Below are 16725 nucleotides of genomic sequence, written 5' to 3' on the forward strand. Positions count from 1 at the left end.
TCTCTCTCTTGCTGAGAAGAGGTTGAAATATTGAAAGCCTTGCCGGCTAGAGAAACAAACTTGCTCTGTTTAAAAGAAAGAAACAAAAAGTACACACACGGGCTAGCACCCCAGCCCTGAGATGTGGGAGTAAGAGTAAACAGGAAACGGTTCTTCAGGGATAAAAATGCACCTTCATGTCATGTTAAATTAATTTCTGTAATTATGGTGAGTGGTCTGGGAACACTGGTTTCATCTGTCTCTTGTTAAAAGCAAGCATACAATTAACAGGGCTTATAATGACCATATTTTTTTTTTCAACGCAGTTTATTCAGGAACCTTGAACAATCATCTGATCCTGGGGAAAGCCAGCCCACAGCTTAAATAGCCTCTGGGTAGCCAACCCCAGCGTGCCATGTGGGCAATGCAGATAGGTCCACATACATGGAAGCAAGCCAGATCCTTGGCCTTAGCCAAATGTGGAGTTGTTCGTGACAGAGAGCACTCACCATCGGGAAGGTGGAAGGCGGAAACCAGCTCCATCTTTAAGGCACGGCATTACGCAGCTCTCTGCAGTTCCCCCTTTTTGTTTTAGACACATCAGGCAAGAGTAGAGTTCTGATCTCTGATATTAGAAATAAATTGGGACTTTGTACTGATGTTCATTTAGGTGTCATTCACCCAAAGAGCATCAGACCCGTCCGATACCTTTTTCTCAGAGGTGGGACCTGGGGCATCAACCCGCATGCAATCAGACATGCTCTTCTCTGGGTCGAAAGCAGCTGACCCTGAGTGCAGTGCTTAGCCTCGCATCCTGAGCATAACATTTTAGCTTTTGATGGTAACCAACCATGCTTGGGGAGACTGTCCTGCTTCAATGGCTGTAAAGGCCTGAATGGTCATGGCTGAATTACGCTGTTGTGAGACTCTAATCTTGCATATATACCACAGGCAAACCAAGGAGACCAACACCAGAAGGCCTGCTAATGCTCCCATGCCCGCCCATTCCTTCAGATGATTCATGGCTACAGCAATCCATGATGATAATCCTGTGGCTAGTCCTGTGTCCACTCTGGTAGAATTTACCGTGACAATGGCCACTCTCAGCTGCTCCATCGTAGTATCGAATTCTCCAGTCCAATTACCTCAAATATAGCTAGACAATTGTTTAGACAGATTTGCAGCACAGGAAAAATTCTCATGTTGTATGCTAGCGACTCAAAGTCCAGCATACTTTCATACTTTCAGTTGAGCGATTTGCCATAGGGTATCAATTTGCTCCTACAAGAGGTCAATCCTCTGATTGAACACCATCAAGCCTCCTTTTAGTTGAGCATTAATTTCTTTTTGTACATCTAAGGCATGAGCTACATTGGCTAAAAGATTATTCGGGGTCTGAGCAGTCTGCACAGTATGACTCATGGCTAATGCCGCGGTGGTAGCTCCAACAGCCGCCAATGAGATGGCAGTAACAATGGCGGCTGTAATTCCAAGATCCCTTTTCTGTCTGAAGAGAGTCATAGCATGAGGGGCATCAACAGGCACAGGCACCCAGTGAGGCATGAGAGTAACCAGGGCATACCTAAATTTACTAGCATTCCAGCATTGGGCAAAAAAGCAAGTATCATTACCACAATTACTTGGCTCTATCTGGCTAATAATGAATAAAAATGGGGGATATAAACAACTTAAGATCAGGGATGGAGATACCTCCAGAAGATCTTTTATTGTAGAGGATTGTTTTAGCAATTCTGGGTTTCTTGTTATTCCATATGAAGTTGAGAATTTTTCTTTCCATGTCTGTAAAGAATTGTGTTGGTAATTTGATGGGCATTGCATTGAATCTGTAGATTGCTTTTGGTAAGATGGCCATTTTTACTATGTTAATCCTGCCAAGCCATGAGCATGGGAGATCTTTCCATCTTCTCATATCTTCTTCTAATTCTTTCTTCAGAGATTTGAAATTTTTTTCATACAAGTCTTTGACTTCCTTGGTTAGGTTACTCCGAGGTACTTTATGTCATTTGTGGCTATTGTGAAGGGTGTTGTTTCCCTAATTTCTTTCTCAGCCCTTTTGTCTTTTGTATACAGGAGGGCTACTGATTTTTTTGAGTTAATTTTGTATCCAGCCACTTTGCTGAAGATGTTTATCAGCTGTAGGAGTTCCCTGGTAGAGTTTTTGGGGTCACTCACGTATACTATCATATCATCTGCAAATAGTGATAATTTGACTTCTTCCTTTCCAATTTGTATCCCCTTGATCTCCTTCAACTGTCTTATTGCTCTAGCAAGGACTTCCAGAACTATGTTGAAGAGATATGGAGAGAGTGGGCAGCCTTGTCTAGTCCCTGATTTCAGTGGGATTGTTTTAAGTTTCTCTCCGTTCAGTTTGATGTTGGCTATAGGTTTGCTGTATATTGCCTTTACTATGTTTAGATATGTGCCTTGTATCCCTGATCTCTCCAATACTTTAAACATGAATGGATGTTGGATTTTGATAATGACCATATTCTATGCTCCAAGTTAATATTAGCTTCTCATATACATTGTTCAGCACAATAAAAAAAAATATTCAGTTGAGAAAAGATTCAGAGCTGTCCAGGACATGGTGATGCTCTCATGTATAGACTTTAAGTCTTTATTAACGTGCTCAGAAAGGTTCCATCAAAGCCGGGTGTCCTGATAAATACCTCTAATCCAAGCACTAGGGAGGCAGAGGCAGGTGAGTTCAAGGCTAGCCTTTTCTACCTAGTGAGATCCAAGACAACCAGGACTAGGAAACAAGACATGATAAAAATTTGGGATACTCCTCGGGTAGATGTTCCCATCAAAATAAAGATGACCGAGAGAATCCTGGACTTAGAAACATTTTCCCAGTGAGGTGGGACTGAGTTAACTGGTTTGGGAGACAGAAAGTTCCTGGAGGAAATTCCTAGTTTTAAAAGCCTATCTTTAATGCGGTAAAGTATTTAAACTTTACAAAGAATATCTCTAAAAATCTGCTGAGGGTGAGATTGGGAGGGGACGAGGGGTTGGGGCACAGCTGGGATTCAAAGTGAATAAATTGTAATAAATTTAAAAATTAAAACTAAATAAATAAATGCAAAAAATTTTTTGCACTCTCCCAGCCCTATCAAAGAATATCATGTGCAGACTGTGTGCATGCATATTTCCACAAGCCTAAGGTATATTGAGATTTTACCTTCTACAGCATAAAATGAGTGTGATTTGACCAGTGTGCATGTTTGAAGCTGGGGTAAGTCTGATCATAACTTGCTTTACTCATTTGACAATGAAGGTAGTGTGCCTACTATTTGGTGCCAACTTACTTGAAATGAAGTCATTCACTTCTAAAACGAGAGCCATTTACAAGCCACTCTCTAATAAGAGGAAGCCAATGCTAGTAAACATTTTTTCAACATTTTCTCAGTAATATTAAAATGTTAGACCAGTTCATGCAAGGTAAGACTTACTTGATAAACAGTAAGTTTTATTTTTACTTTGTACGTGGGTGTTTGGTCTTGCCTTTATGTCTGTGCACCACATGCATGCAGTACCTTCAGAGGCCAGAAGAGGATGTCAGAGCCCCTGGAAATGGTGTGGCCCTTCCAGATCAACAGCATCTCCCAATAACTGTTTTGTCAAACTTGATAAACTTTTCCCAACTAAAATACAAGCCACATAAAAATGTCTTTATAATCCCACTGTATTTTAAAGGTCACAGATAGGACTTTGTGAAAGTCACACGGGGTCCTTTTATATCATGTGGTATAGTGAGGGCACTATAATTTAATGCTGAATTAACTATGTAGGCAACTCCATGATAACAGTGAAATTAGGAATCATTCTCTTTGGGAAGGTGAGCTGATTCTCAAAGGCTGCAGAAAGCAAAGGAAAGGAGAGACAATCCTGAACAAAGGAAAGACAAACACCTAACCCAGCCACAGAGCATAGTTCATGGGAACAGCAACAAACAAGAGGTTGATGGCACTGAAAGTAAAATTCAAAACAGGGTTTGCAAACTGGGACAGAAGTCAAGCTCAAAAAGGTAAGCAAGCCCTTCAGACTTTCCACACATAAGCCTGAGGCTTTTAGATAGCATTGGGCAATCCATCTCTTTCAGAAAGGAGAGCTGACCGATACCCTTGGCCTTTGGATGATGTCAACGTGAGTCAATAGGTTTCTCTGAACTCATCAATCAAAGGGCCAACAACTGACATTTGCATTCTGTCCTTTTCAGTGTTAGCTCAGTGATTTGGGATCAAGCCAAAACACAAATTAATACAAAGTATTCCAGTGGACAGAAAGAGGAGACAAATCATACAATTAAAAGCAACTTTCCTTAGATCTGACTAACTAAACAGACTAACTAACAGAAACAGTAATGGGTAGGTACTTAGTGTATATTCCCTGAACGAAAGCTAGAAAAACAGAGCATAGCATCACCATACTACAGGTAATCACTACACAGAGACATCAGAGGTGATCAGATTCTCTCTCACACCTGCTGAAGAGATCCATCTTCCACTTGAATATAGCCCAGAAAAGGAAACTGAAAACTCTTACGGCTGCCTATCTTTCCTCTACTCGGAATCATCTCCCTTCTCCTCATCTTCCCTGATGCTTGAATCATTTACATCTTCCTCCTTAATTATGCCATGAACTCTGACAGCAACAGCTGGCTAATGCCTAACCTCCAAGTGTCATGGTCTCCTAACAGAGGCATTGACTGTGAAGTCTGGATTTTAATACAGTTCTTACCACATACTAGCTATCAGAAGCTTGGTTGTATTACTCTCTCTCTTCAAGTGACAAACTGGGAATAGGATGGACCGAGGGTGAGGACTGGATTTGGCTCTAGGTCAGGCCCCAGGTGCAGGAAGTTCTGAGTCTCCTAGCAGCCCCATGGATGGCTATCTACCAGTCCTGAGCTCTGTGTGGCTTCTTGGTTCTTGGGAGAACTCTGAAGCTTGCAGGGCGAGGTGGTCAGCCTTGTCTCTGAGATTCATGTTGTCAGGTACTTCTCCCGTTAGGTCTAACCACACTTTCTCTTCATTATCGTTCTGTTCTGCGGCTACTATGCTTATGTTCAAGGCTTTGCTATCCTCCCGGCCAAGTAGGCTGGGGATTAGCTCAGAACAAACAAACCATCAGCAAACAATGTGTACATCCGGAGCTATTTACAATGTCTATCTGTCAACTGCTTTCTACACTAGAAGCATGAATGTGTCCTTGTAAAATGGTAATATCCATCACCTTTAAACTTGGCCTTGTTGCTGACATCTATCATGGTGGGTGTGTATGACAAAGGATATCTGTGCCTCGTACAGGCTGGAAACACAAAGAAAGGCAGCTCTCAATGCCACCTTCAAGAACATGGTTCAGTGACACAACTTCCTTCCACCAGGCTCTGCCCCCTTCTTTTCAAGTAATTCTTTGACACTGTCACATATGTATATGATACTTTCTGGCCACATTCATCATCACACCCTTTCTTATCCTCCTCCTTCTCCCCCTCCTCCCACTATCATGCCATTTTGTTTTGTTTTGTGACCCACTGAATTGAACTAAGACCACCCACATGGGCATGGGTGTGGAACTGTCTTTCGAGTGTGACTGACTCACTAGTGGCTATATCACTGAAGACAACTAGCATCCGGCAACTGCCAATAGCTCCTCAGAGACAGGTTGATAGGCTTAATGGCTTCACCACATGCAAACAATTCGAGGCGCTGAAGACTAAGCACACGAGCGTGGTGGGGGGCGACACTTACCCAAACAACCTCGTTGCGAGATGAAGTACGCATTGTTGAGTGGTGTCGACTTCGGAGCCGCATGGTGTGACTCGGATCCTACACACTGGCTATCTAATCTTGGACAGGTGCACTCTAACTTCGCTTGTCTCTGTCCTTGTCCACAGTAATGACAACTCTCACAACTGGGAGATTGCTTGGAAGAGTTCCTAATGCACAGTAAGCTAATGACACACACATGCCTGGCCTTTCACACCCAGCCCAGAGCCTAGCAAAGACTGCCTCGGCAATGTTGCGTGGGTGAATAAATAATAAACAAATGAATAAATCAATGAATAGATTATGAAATAATTTCTATTTAAATTACTCCTTTCTATTCCTGTCAGTATAAATCCAAATAAAACACCTAATTGTGCCTGACTAATAATGAGATAATACTGAGCATACTTAAACCGATGTTCTAACTACTTATTCAGTAATTGCTATGAGGTGTACTAGTTATTTTCTGTTCCTATGAAAGACATGATCCAAAGCAACTTAAAAAGGAAAGGGTTCACTTGTCCTTCCCCATTGCAGTCAGTCATTTAGTGAAGGAAAGGAAGAAACTCAACCAGGTACGTGGAGGCAGAAACTGAAGCAGGAACCATGGATGGGTGCTGCTTACTGGCTTGCTCCCCCTGTCTTGCAGCCTGCTTTCTTAGATTACCCAGTTGGTCTAGGACCTCCCACAGAAATCACAGGAATGTCCCCAGGCCAATCTAATGGAAACCTCCTCAACTGAGGTTTCCTCTTCTGCGGTGAGGATTGCTTGAGACAAGATGACTACTTTACCATTCTGTCACATGGAATCATTCTTGACCTTCTTACACAATAAAATATAACGTATTGGTCTTAGAGTGTATGGATCTGGACCAGACAGTGGTGGTGCAGGCCTTTAATTCCTGCACTCAGGAGGCAGAGGCAGGTAGAGGTCTGTTAGTTCAAAGCCAGCCTGTTCTACAGAGTGAGTTCCAGGACAAGAAAGGTACACAAAGAAATCCTGTCTCGAAAATAAACAAACAAAAAAGAGTATATGAATCTGGAATGGGAGAAATGACTCAGCAGTTAAGAGCACAGACTGCTCTTTCAGGGGATCAGAGTTTGGATCCCACTACTCAGTTCCAGGGGATCGATACCCTCCCCTCTTCTGAACTCCAAAGGAACTGCTCCCACGCTCATACATACTTATGCACATAATTAAAAATAAAAATAGCTTGACAGTGGTAGCACACACCTTTAATACCAGCACTCAGGAGGCGGAGGCAGGGAGATCTCTGAGTTTGAGGCCAGCCTGGTCTACAGAGTGAGTTCCAGTACAGCCAGGGCTACACAGAGAAACCTTGTCTTGAAAAACACAAATAAATAAATAAATAAATAAATAAATAAATAGAATCTTTTTAGAGCAGTACATAAGTTTCCCAACATAACCTAACTTTAAATAAGCTTCACATACAAAATAACTTAACGAATAGCAGCACTTATATTTTCTTTCTTAATATGGTCTGTCTCACCTCCCACATCTAAATTCTCTATTTCTTGAAGAAGCCATGGTTCTATCAGATATCACCTTCTATATCTCACAAGTGTTTTCTCTTTGATGAAGCTTCATGCTGTTGCCTGTCTCTACCTAAACCCTTCATCCATTTACCCGTCTACATCACTCTTCAAGAATAAATTTATTACTTGTCATTTTATCCCTAAGGTCAGCACAGTATCTAGCACATTACAGTACTCGTTACTGTTTTGTTAAATGGGGTGGAAGAAAAGAGAATCTATGCTAACTCAGCCAGTTAAAGTCGCAAAACCTTCCCTGATGTCTCCAAAATACAGGATTTATATCCAGCCCCATGTGCTGCATTTGGTAATACTCTTGGGGTTTAAGTAGGACGATTGCTTTTAAGAGAGTTATAAAACGCTGCCATGCGAATCACCTAGGAAACTGAGTGTTTGTCTCTGACGAACTCAACTAACTTAGGTGTTAAAGGAAATTCCTTCATCTGGTTCCTCTTCTCTCTCACGCTCTGCCCCCAAATGGCCCCTCCCAGCCACCATACGCCTTGTGGCGTCCTGAACTCTCAGACTCACACCTCTGAGCCCACGCGTCTACTGAGGCCTTTCCGTCTCTCTTCACACTCATCGTTCTCCTTACAGAATACACCCAGCTATTTGGATGATACCGATGCCTTGGTGACTGAAACAACTGTTTTTCCGTACTTGGAAGGAATTCCTGGGTTAGCTTCATAAATCTCAGCCAGGAATTTTACCTCATCCTTCAAATTAATGCCACTCAGAACAGTGCCAGAGATGAGAATGGAGAGCAACTCTTCAAACTTAGAACCTGTACTTAAAAAAGAATGTGGAGGTGTTGGTTTATGATCGGTAAAACTGTTTTTGCTTTTAAGCCCAGGTATGGGATATGAGACTGATTCAGACAGTCCACGGCAGCAAACTATTTGCCTGGTGCAGGCTCTGAGAGGAGCTCTTGCCAGCTGCAGATAGTTTAAATCTGAGGACTCTGGAGAGGGAATAAATACCAGGGCCCCAGAGAGAGAAAAGGGCGCCACAAGGCGTATGGTGGCTGGGAGGGGCCATCTGGGGGCAGAGCGTGAGAGAGAAGAGGAACCAGATGAAGGAATTTCCTTTAACACCTGAGAAAGAAGAAGGCTGCTGGTGCTTCCCCCCGCTGCTCCTGGTTGCTGTTGCTGCAGTTTGACAGTAAGGAGTTGGAGATATCCTGAAGCAAAGATTGGCCTTGCTCAATGACCCTAACCAGCAGGAAGCAGCTAAGAAAAACTGTGACCCCTCTCCCCACTAACTTTCTCTCTCCTACCTGGTGTAGGGGTGTTGGAATTAATTGGGGTGGAAAAGGGAGAAAAAGATACAAAAAGTGTAAATAAAATAGAGTTTTAAAAATATACCAATAAAAGAAAAATATTTATAATTACTGCTGAGTTGAATCAAATAATTCTTAAAAGAAATTCATCTCTATCAGGATATATAATTCTATTTTTTTTTTTCAAGAGAGGGTTTCTCTGTGTAGCCCTGGCTGTCCTGAAACTCATTATGTAAACTAGGCCGGCCTCGAACTCACAGAAACCTGACCGTCTCTGCCTCCCACTTGGGATTAAAAGTGTATGCCACTACTGGCCAGCTTCTACTAATTTTTTTTTTTGTTTGTTTGTTTTCTTTATTTTCTTTTTTTTTTTTTGTTTGCTTTGTTTTTTGAGGCAGGGCCTCATGGAGTCAGCGCTGGTCTCAAACTTGTTTCATAAGGATGACCTTGAGCTCCTGATTCCCCTGTACCCGCCCCTTACTGAATTGTTTAATTTGCATAATTTTCTGAGTAGTTAAACTCTTCTCACAAGATTTGAACAGAGTTTCTTCAATCTTTTTTTCCATCTGAATTTTACCCTGTTCTGGTATCTTTGGAACATGTTCTGATGATGCTTTTCACCATTTAGGAACAAGAAATATAATCTAATATTTAAATCTGCATCTTTGCATAGAAGCCTATTTTTCATCTGCAATCTAAGCAAATTCCATAAGCCCCTCCTCCTAACATAAAGTTTCCACTCACAAATAAGCTCCACATTCCCCAGCTTCCCCACCCAAGGCCTTCGAGCCACACAGGTCAGCAGTGTCTCTGTGGAGAACCAACCATGGTGGAACAATGGAGTCAATGCTTCTCTACTTGAGTTTCCCTCTGAAAATAGGAGTCCTCGCGGATGCTTTTCAAGTTTTACAGTCTATGCTGTTGGTGAGATATGGCTTATGTTTTATTCACGTATGCTAATTATACATAATAAAGGATTTATTGTGGCATTTTCCTATATGTACATATTTCATTCACATTTGTGTAATCTCGTTATCCTTTCTCATCGCCCTCCCACTCTCACTAATCCACTTCCTCTCCTCAAGTAGCTCTCCTAGTACTCTCCTGGGGAAAGGTGGGTGTCTGTCTGTCTACCCAATCATTTCACTAGGATTGTTTGCAGGAATGAGTGTGAGTATATGAGCTTGGCACCTGTCAACTACCCTGACAGCTCATCTAAGCTATCCAGTACACCTGAACCCTATAAGGGAAAAAAGCTTAGGTTAAATTGATGCCTTATTTTATTTAACAATTAAGGAAAAGGAAATGAGTATGAGAAAAGACAAAATAAATTAATGAAGCCCTCTTGTGGATTTATGTTATTTTATTTTAGAAAAAAAAGATGTTTTAACACAAAAAAAGAAATGCTTAAGAAGAAAACTTACGGCAGCAAACAAGGAAAATGTTTTAGGCATTTTCTAACAGGGCCACACAATCTTATAGGGGTTCAAATGAGAAGTGGCCCACAGTCTCAGGCATTCAAACAATTGGTCCCCAGTTAGTGGTACTGTTTGGCACAGGTGGGTGTCACAGCCTTGCAGGAGGAAGTACATCACTGCAGGATGGGGAAGGGGCGGGACCTTCAAGATCAGAAGACTGAAGCCATTTCTAGTTTGCTCTGTGTGCTTTGTGCTTGCAGCCAAAGACCTGAGCTTCTGGCTTCTGGTGCAGGAGCCATGCCTGCCACTTGCTGCCATCCTCCACCCCATCATGATAGACTCCCATCCCTCTGGAGCCATATGCCAAAATGAACTCTTCTCTTTTAAGTTGATTTTGGTTATGGTGAAATAAGTCCTACTTGATGTACTCAGGAGTATTCTAGAGAATCACATGAGCCTGTCAACAGCTCCAGGATCATGTGGGCCTGCCAACCAAGCTCCAGGCCTGGCTCCTGAGGAGCCTGGTGACATCTTTCATGTCCCCCGAGCCAAAATCCCGGGAGCCGGCCAGCTCTGCCCACTGAGAGTGCCTTGGCACAGCCTTAGCATGGTGAGCACAGCATCCAGAAGCAAGCTGACATTTTTTTACCAGTAGTTTTTCAAACACAATCCACTCGGTTTTTTTAGATTTACTTCATTTCCATCCAAACTGTCCTCTCCTTTACCTGGTTTTCCTTTGGACAACTTTCCTTAGGCTCGCTTCTAAGTTTTTCTAACACTATTCTTTATTTTCCAAAACAGAAGAACTTTGCACAGTTGTTAGGCTGACAATTTGCTCAACGTGAGTATGTTTCTTTTCTCACTGCAAAAGCCCGACAAGAAGCAACGTAAGAGAAGAGAGGGTTTGTTTGCCGTATTGTTTGAGGAGATACAGCCTGTCGTGGGGGGAAAGGCACTGAGTCAGGAGTATGTGGTGGCTCCTCCCATTGTGTCTACAGTCAGGAACCCAAGAGAGAACAAACAGGAAATGGAGCCAAACTAAAATGCTCAAGGACTATGCTTAGTGGTATACATCCAGCAAAGGTCTACCTCGGAAAGACTCCAACCTCCTGAAACATCCTGACAGGCTTGTTCAAACACATGGTGCCCTTTCACATTTAAAATGCAACAGTGAGGAAGGGAGATATTGACATTTACGGAGCATTAGCCTAGTCCTAAAGACATTGCCTGCAGTTTACAAAGGAGAAGCCATGCACTGACAGGAAAAGCAATAGCTCAAGTTCATACCACTCTTAAGGCATGGGGAGTTAAGCCCAGAATTTTCAACCTTTTCCATATGGCAAAGCCCTCATGAATCAAAACTCATAAGTGTGTCTCTCCATCCCAAACAAGGACCACATTGCTCTCCATTTTCCAGCTCACCTCTCAATGGATGGTGCTGTATTCACCATGTTAGAAGAGTATTTTGTCTGTGTCTGTCTCCAAATGCATTGTGTGTGTGTGTGTGTGTGTATTTTAGATACACAGTTCAAAATTGATTTGATTCATATCTTATTGCAAAGTCCTATTCTTCAACCTACCCTCTTCTGCAGACTGACCACTTGGATGCAATGAATGTAATTAATTGAACCAAATTATAGCTATTGTTGCTATATGGAATCAGGTTGTAAGATAAAAATCTGCAATCACTCATGATTGTGCCTCTGGATGGTAAACTTAATTATCACCTCTTTCAAATTAGTTGGAAAATCTTTTCCACAGAAGGCAATTGGGGCACAATTAATTAGGAAAACAAAAGAGCTTAAATTCTAAAGAAATATGATAAGCCACAGTGAAATGGAAATTTAATGTTAATGTAAGCTGGCAAAGATTAATCATATGCATTAGGTGAAGTTAACATAGAATCAAATATTTGTATAAAACATGCCTAATATTTTGGATATTTATCTTTCCTCTGGAAACTAACCTGAATTTTGATTTGTGTGATGAGCATTGGAAAAGAACTCCCAAAAGAAATATTCCACCATTACAGTCAGCTATGTTAAAACTCTGTGGTTAGGAAAGTGTGTAGCTAAGAATATAGATCAGAGTCTGGAGTCTGCAGAGATGGCTCACTGGTTAAGAGCACTCACTGCTTTTGCAGAGGACCCAGGTTCAATTCCTAGCACCAATACAGCAGCTGATGACCGTCTGTAACTTCAGTTTCAGGGGATCTGACAGCCTCTTCTGGCTTCCACGAGTACCAGGCATGCATGTGATGTATAGAAATACATGTAGTTAAAACATGCCAACACATAAAATAAAATAAAGATAATTATTTTTATCATTACACAAATCATTGGGTCAACACTGTCCACAGAAAACCGTAGTTGTACACAAATATAACCGGACTGTTTCCAAAGTCTCGGGTAATTTTCAGCATATCATCTGGCTATAATAACCAACATGTACACAAATGGCAAAGTATGCAAGGTCATTATTCCTGCAACATCTGCATCACCTGGATTAATCCTCACGTGAACAATGGCGCTCTGCCAGCAACTAGAATAAATCTCGTTGGTTTTTAACTATTTAAGTTCTTTCCTGGTCCATCAGCCCATCCATCCTTCACCAAATACCCTTCTCCACTAGAATGAGCTCCACAACTTTCCAAAACAGAACTCTATCTGCTGCCGCTGTTACTCTCCCCATTGGCGTTATCCCTCACATGCATTTTAGTGTTCTTTATCCTACTAAGTTTCTCTCACATCTGATAGTTCATACACTACATGTATGCACTACTGAGATTAGTGCAGAGCCAGACAATCAGGGACAGATTATCCAACGCATTTACAGTCTCTTTGGTGTACAGCCTTCTGCCCTGCACACAGTATGTACCTAGTACAGAGATGTTGACTTACCTGGCATGGTTTTCTGTGCATTTTAATTTGGGTTTTCTTCCTAGATAAACAGGAAATCTTTTCACTAAGGCAATCTCTATTAATGTGGAAAGCAGAATTCTTTGCTCTAATCCATATATACTTACTTTATTGAAGCTGATACAGGTCTATTTCTGGTGTTGGGACAGTCACTAGTGAAAACTACTACATGAAATCTGAAAATAATATGCAAGATTTATAGAGCTAAAATTCCAGAATTACCTTTGATATGCTGTTAAGTCATCCTTCTGATTCAGCATAAGTCATCATTTCTTTGCTTCAAACCATAGTTCCAAACCACTGAACATCTAAAATAATCTTCATAGAAACTTTATGTGCATTACCTTTGTTACTCCTTAGTAATCCCAGTTCAGAGGAAATGTTTTGGTACACATCTATTGCTCTAGAGGTGACAGAGAGCCCAGCAGCATGAGTATTTCTTCCAGTCAACAGTTAATTTGCTGCTGCAGCAGAGCTTAAAAACATTTCCTGATCATATTATTCTGTTTCCATTTCAATGATCTCATGTCTCTTAGCTGATTTCATCTTGCTATATATGAATAGAAATTCACTTACATGCACAAGTTCTTGATTCTAATATTTAATGAATTAAAAAACTATGCTAAAATTGACAAGAGCCCCTGGATTTTGCCATAATTTCTGGATTTAAATGGGTGTGTGTGTGTGGTATTGTAGTATGTATGATATATATATATATATTACAGTATAGTATATATGTAATAGTAGCAAAAAATGAATTAACTAAGAAAATTATAATTTCTTACTATTTTTAAATGTACCAATCATTTTTAAGATTTATTTATTTATATTTTATGTGCATTGGTGTTCTGCCATATTTATGTGTTTTTAAGGATGCTAGATCCCCTGGAACTGCATATAGGTACTGGGAACTGAACCCAGGTTCTCTGGAAGAGCAGCAATCAGTGCTCTTACCTGCTGAGTCATCTCAAATGTACCAATCTCTAATAAGCTATAATAATGAAATGAAAGCTGAAAGTTCCCTCCTACCCATGTCCATATTATAAACTCATACATGTCCAGTTTGTAGATCTCAGAGGACTGGCTCTAAAACAACCATAGCATGCTTAGAAGTAAGAGCAGGGAGTCATTATTCAATCCAGCACCTAAATCTATGCTCACATCTCTAATCCTTAGCGCACAGTCTATGAAACTTTGATTCCACAGGAGTATTTTAAGGTTAGGCAGAATTGAGAAGACTTGATTGTTTAGGAAAGAATCTAGTAGACAAGTCTGAAGATGAAAATCTGATTTCTTAACTAAACTATCAGAACCAGGAAGAGTCAGGCAAGGGGAAGAAATCTCAAAAGCATCTCCTAGTAAGGAGGGGAGAACATAAAAATGAAAATGTGAAAGAAATAAGAAAGAAGAAGGAGCAATAAACCAAAAGAAGAGTTGGGGAGAAGAAGTCCAGGGCTAAACACAAGGAGGGGGAACAGTAGGAAATCCTGCTGAAAGCCACCTTGGAGTCTAACTTGTTCTCTTACACCTAGACCCCACGCACTCCAGGAATGATTAGACTGCCAAAGAGAGTTGACTACAGCCATCTACACAGAGATTATTGGCAACACAGAAAAAGAGTGACAAGAGAATGATCTTACCCTTTCGGTAGGGTGGGAGAGCATGATGAAATGGAAAGATTGAGAAATGGTTGCTGAACTCTGAAGGGGAGCTTGGAAGGGCACCAGCCCGCCTGTCAGATCTAGCATGCGCCTCCCTGACAGGCTGAAATTTTCCCAGGGCCTGATGTTTTTGTTTAGTGGTTGCTCGCCAGGATCATATAAGAGAAAGCTGTTCCTCAGGTGAGCTCATTCCTTTGATGAGGTACTTGGCTCTCCCTCTAATACACTTCTACCCCTTAAGTCTTAAACACGGGCCATTCAACTTTTGAAATTCTGAAAAAGCTTTGTTGCTGTCACTATTTATAACATGAATGCTAGAACAGGGATACTTCTATTTAACTTAAATGGATAAATTTTGTGATTACTCACCCCCTTATCTGAGAAAAATATATAATCTCTAAGCAATGTTTTACAATCACCAAAATATGCAGATCTTAGTGCAGTTAAGGGGGGAAAGTTTGTTAAATGGTAATTGAAGAGACAATATATTGCACTTAGTGGAAATGAGGGCTTCACCAGCTAACTTGTTCAAGCAGAATCTGGGTCTGAATTGTTGATCACAGAAAGTTCATGAATCAGACAACTGTGTGCTATCAACTCTACAGGGGGACATGTGTATGCTTGTGTGTTCAGAGAAATAAAGTAAACAAAGCAAAATCTCAGTTTTGAAGCCAGCTAGGAATTGCAAGGGCGTCTGTTAGACTTTCATTGCTTCTATACTCTTGAGAAGTTATATAATAAAACACAGCATCCCCTTAGTCAACAAGAGATCTGATATAATGTGTTGCTACCATGTGACCATAACAGCTAAAAATTTCCCATTTTCCAGTGTCACCTTTCTAACTAGAAGCACAGTGTTCTTCTCACTCGATAGCACACCTGCTCACCGCCAATCACAAAAGCATATGAGAGTATAATACTTATTTTTTTTAATAGTTTAAAACAGCACGCTGAACTAGCCACAGTATCCTGCATCTTGTGTTTGCCATGTCTCTTGACGGCATTCAGAGGACCTGTTGAACGACTCACCCCTATATCTAGGTTTGTGTAAGTACACTCTGTGATGTCCATACCAGATCTCTCAAGGAAATGTGTAAACAGCAGTTTTACAGTTTAAGTGTTATTTTGTGACTCTTTTCAAGCGACATATAATGGGTATTTCTCCATACTAAAAAAATGTCTCTTTACCTCATCACTTTCAAGGTAAGTACATCATATGGTTTGCTCGCATCTGTAAACTAATCCTGGATACAGATATTTTAATTCTTTCCATTTTTTTGCTATACTAAAAACAACATTGAGTAACTCCATGTCTGTCTTGATTTGTGTGTCCCTACATCTTCAGGTAATCCCTATGATCAAAGACACAAGGGAAAGGACTGAACAAATTTTGCATTTTGAGACAATAGTTGCAAGGTTTCTTCCTAGAATTTGAACTACTGTTTATTCCTTTCCACTGCTGCTGTGTCCTTTATTATGCTCTGATTTTTCTCATGCCCAGTAAGCTGAATATTTTTCTTTTGTGGTTCTATGGATCTTCTGTCATTTGTCAGCACTGTTAGGATAATTAATTCATCATCCTAGTAGAATGTACATAAAGATTCACCCCTAAATTTCTTCCCAATGTGTACATTTTTTATTCAAAAATATTCACACAAATATTCATACCATAGTATTTTAGGATGACCACACAATTTTCTAGGGTTTGGAAAAAATCATCTCAGAATGACCAACATGCTACACAAGTCTGAGCTTATCTGCCACTCCATTAGGAGTGGAGTGGCAGGAAATAACTAAATAAAAATAACATTCCAGCTGCCTGAAAATTATCACAGTCTCCTGTCCACACCATGAGTTTCCCATGAGACTGTCTTTACTTGCTCTCTACATGTGACAAGTCAAAGTGTAAGATTTTCTTGACGAAGACTTTTCAGGTGTCCTCCAAAGACAGACAACCTGACATTAACAAGGCATGGGAAAATGAAAGCATCTGGAACGAGACTCTGCCCAACTACATTGTCACAAATTGCTCTCCTTTCTCACTGCGTGTAGTCACAAAGACTGACCCTCCCCTCTGAGGCAGCTATCAGTCTGGAGTCTCTTTGTATATTTCACAGAACTGGG

The sequence above is a fragment of the Meriones unguiculatus genome, chromosome 10, assembly GCF_030254825.1.
Source record: "Meriones unguiculatus strain TT.TT164.6M chromosome 10, Bangor_MerUng_6.1, whole genome shotgun sequence".
NCBI lineage: Eukaryota > Metazoa > Chordata > Mammalia > Rodentia > Muridae > Meriones > Meriones unguiculatus.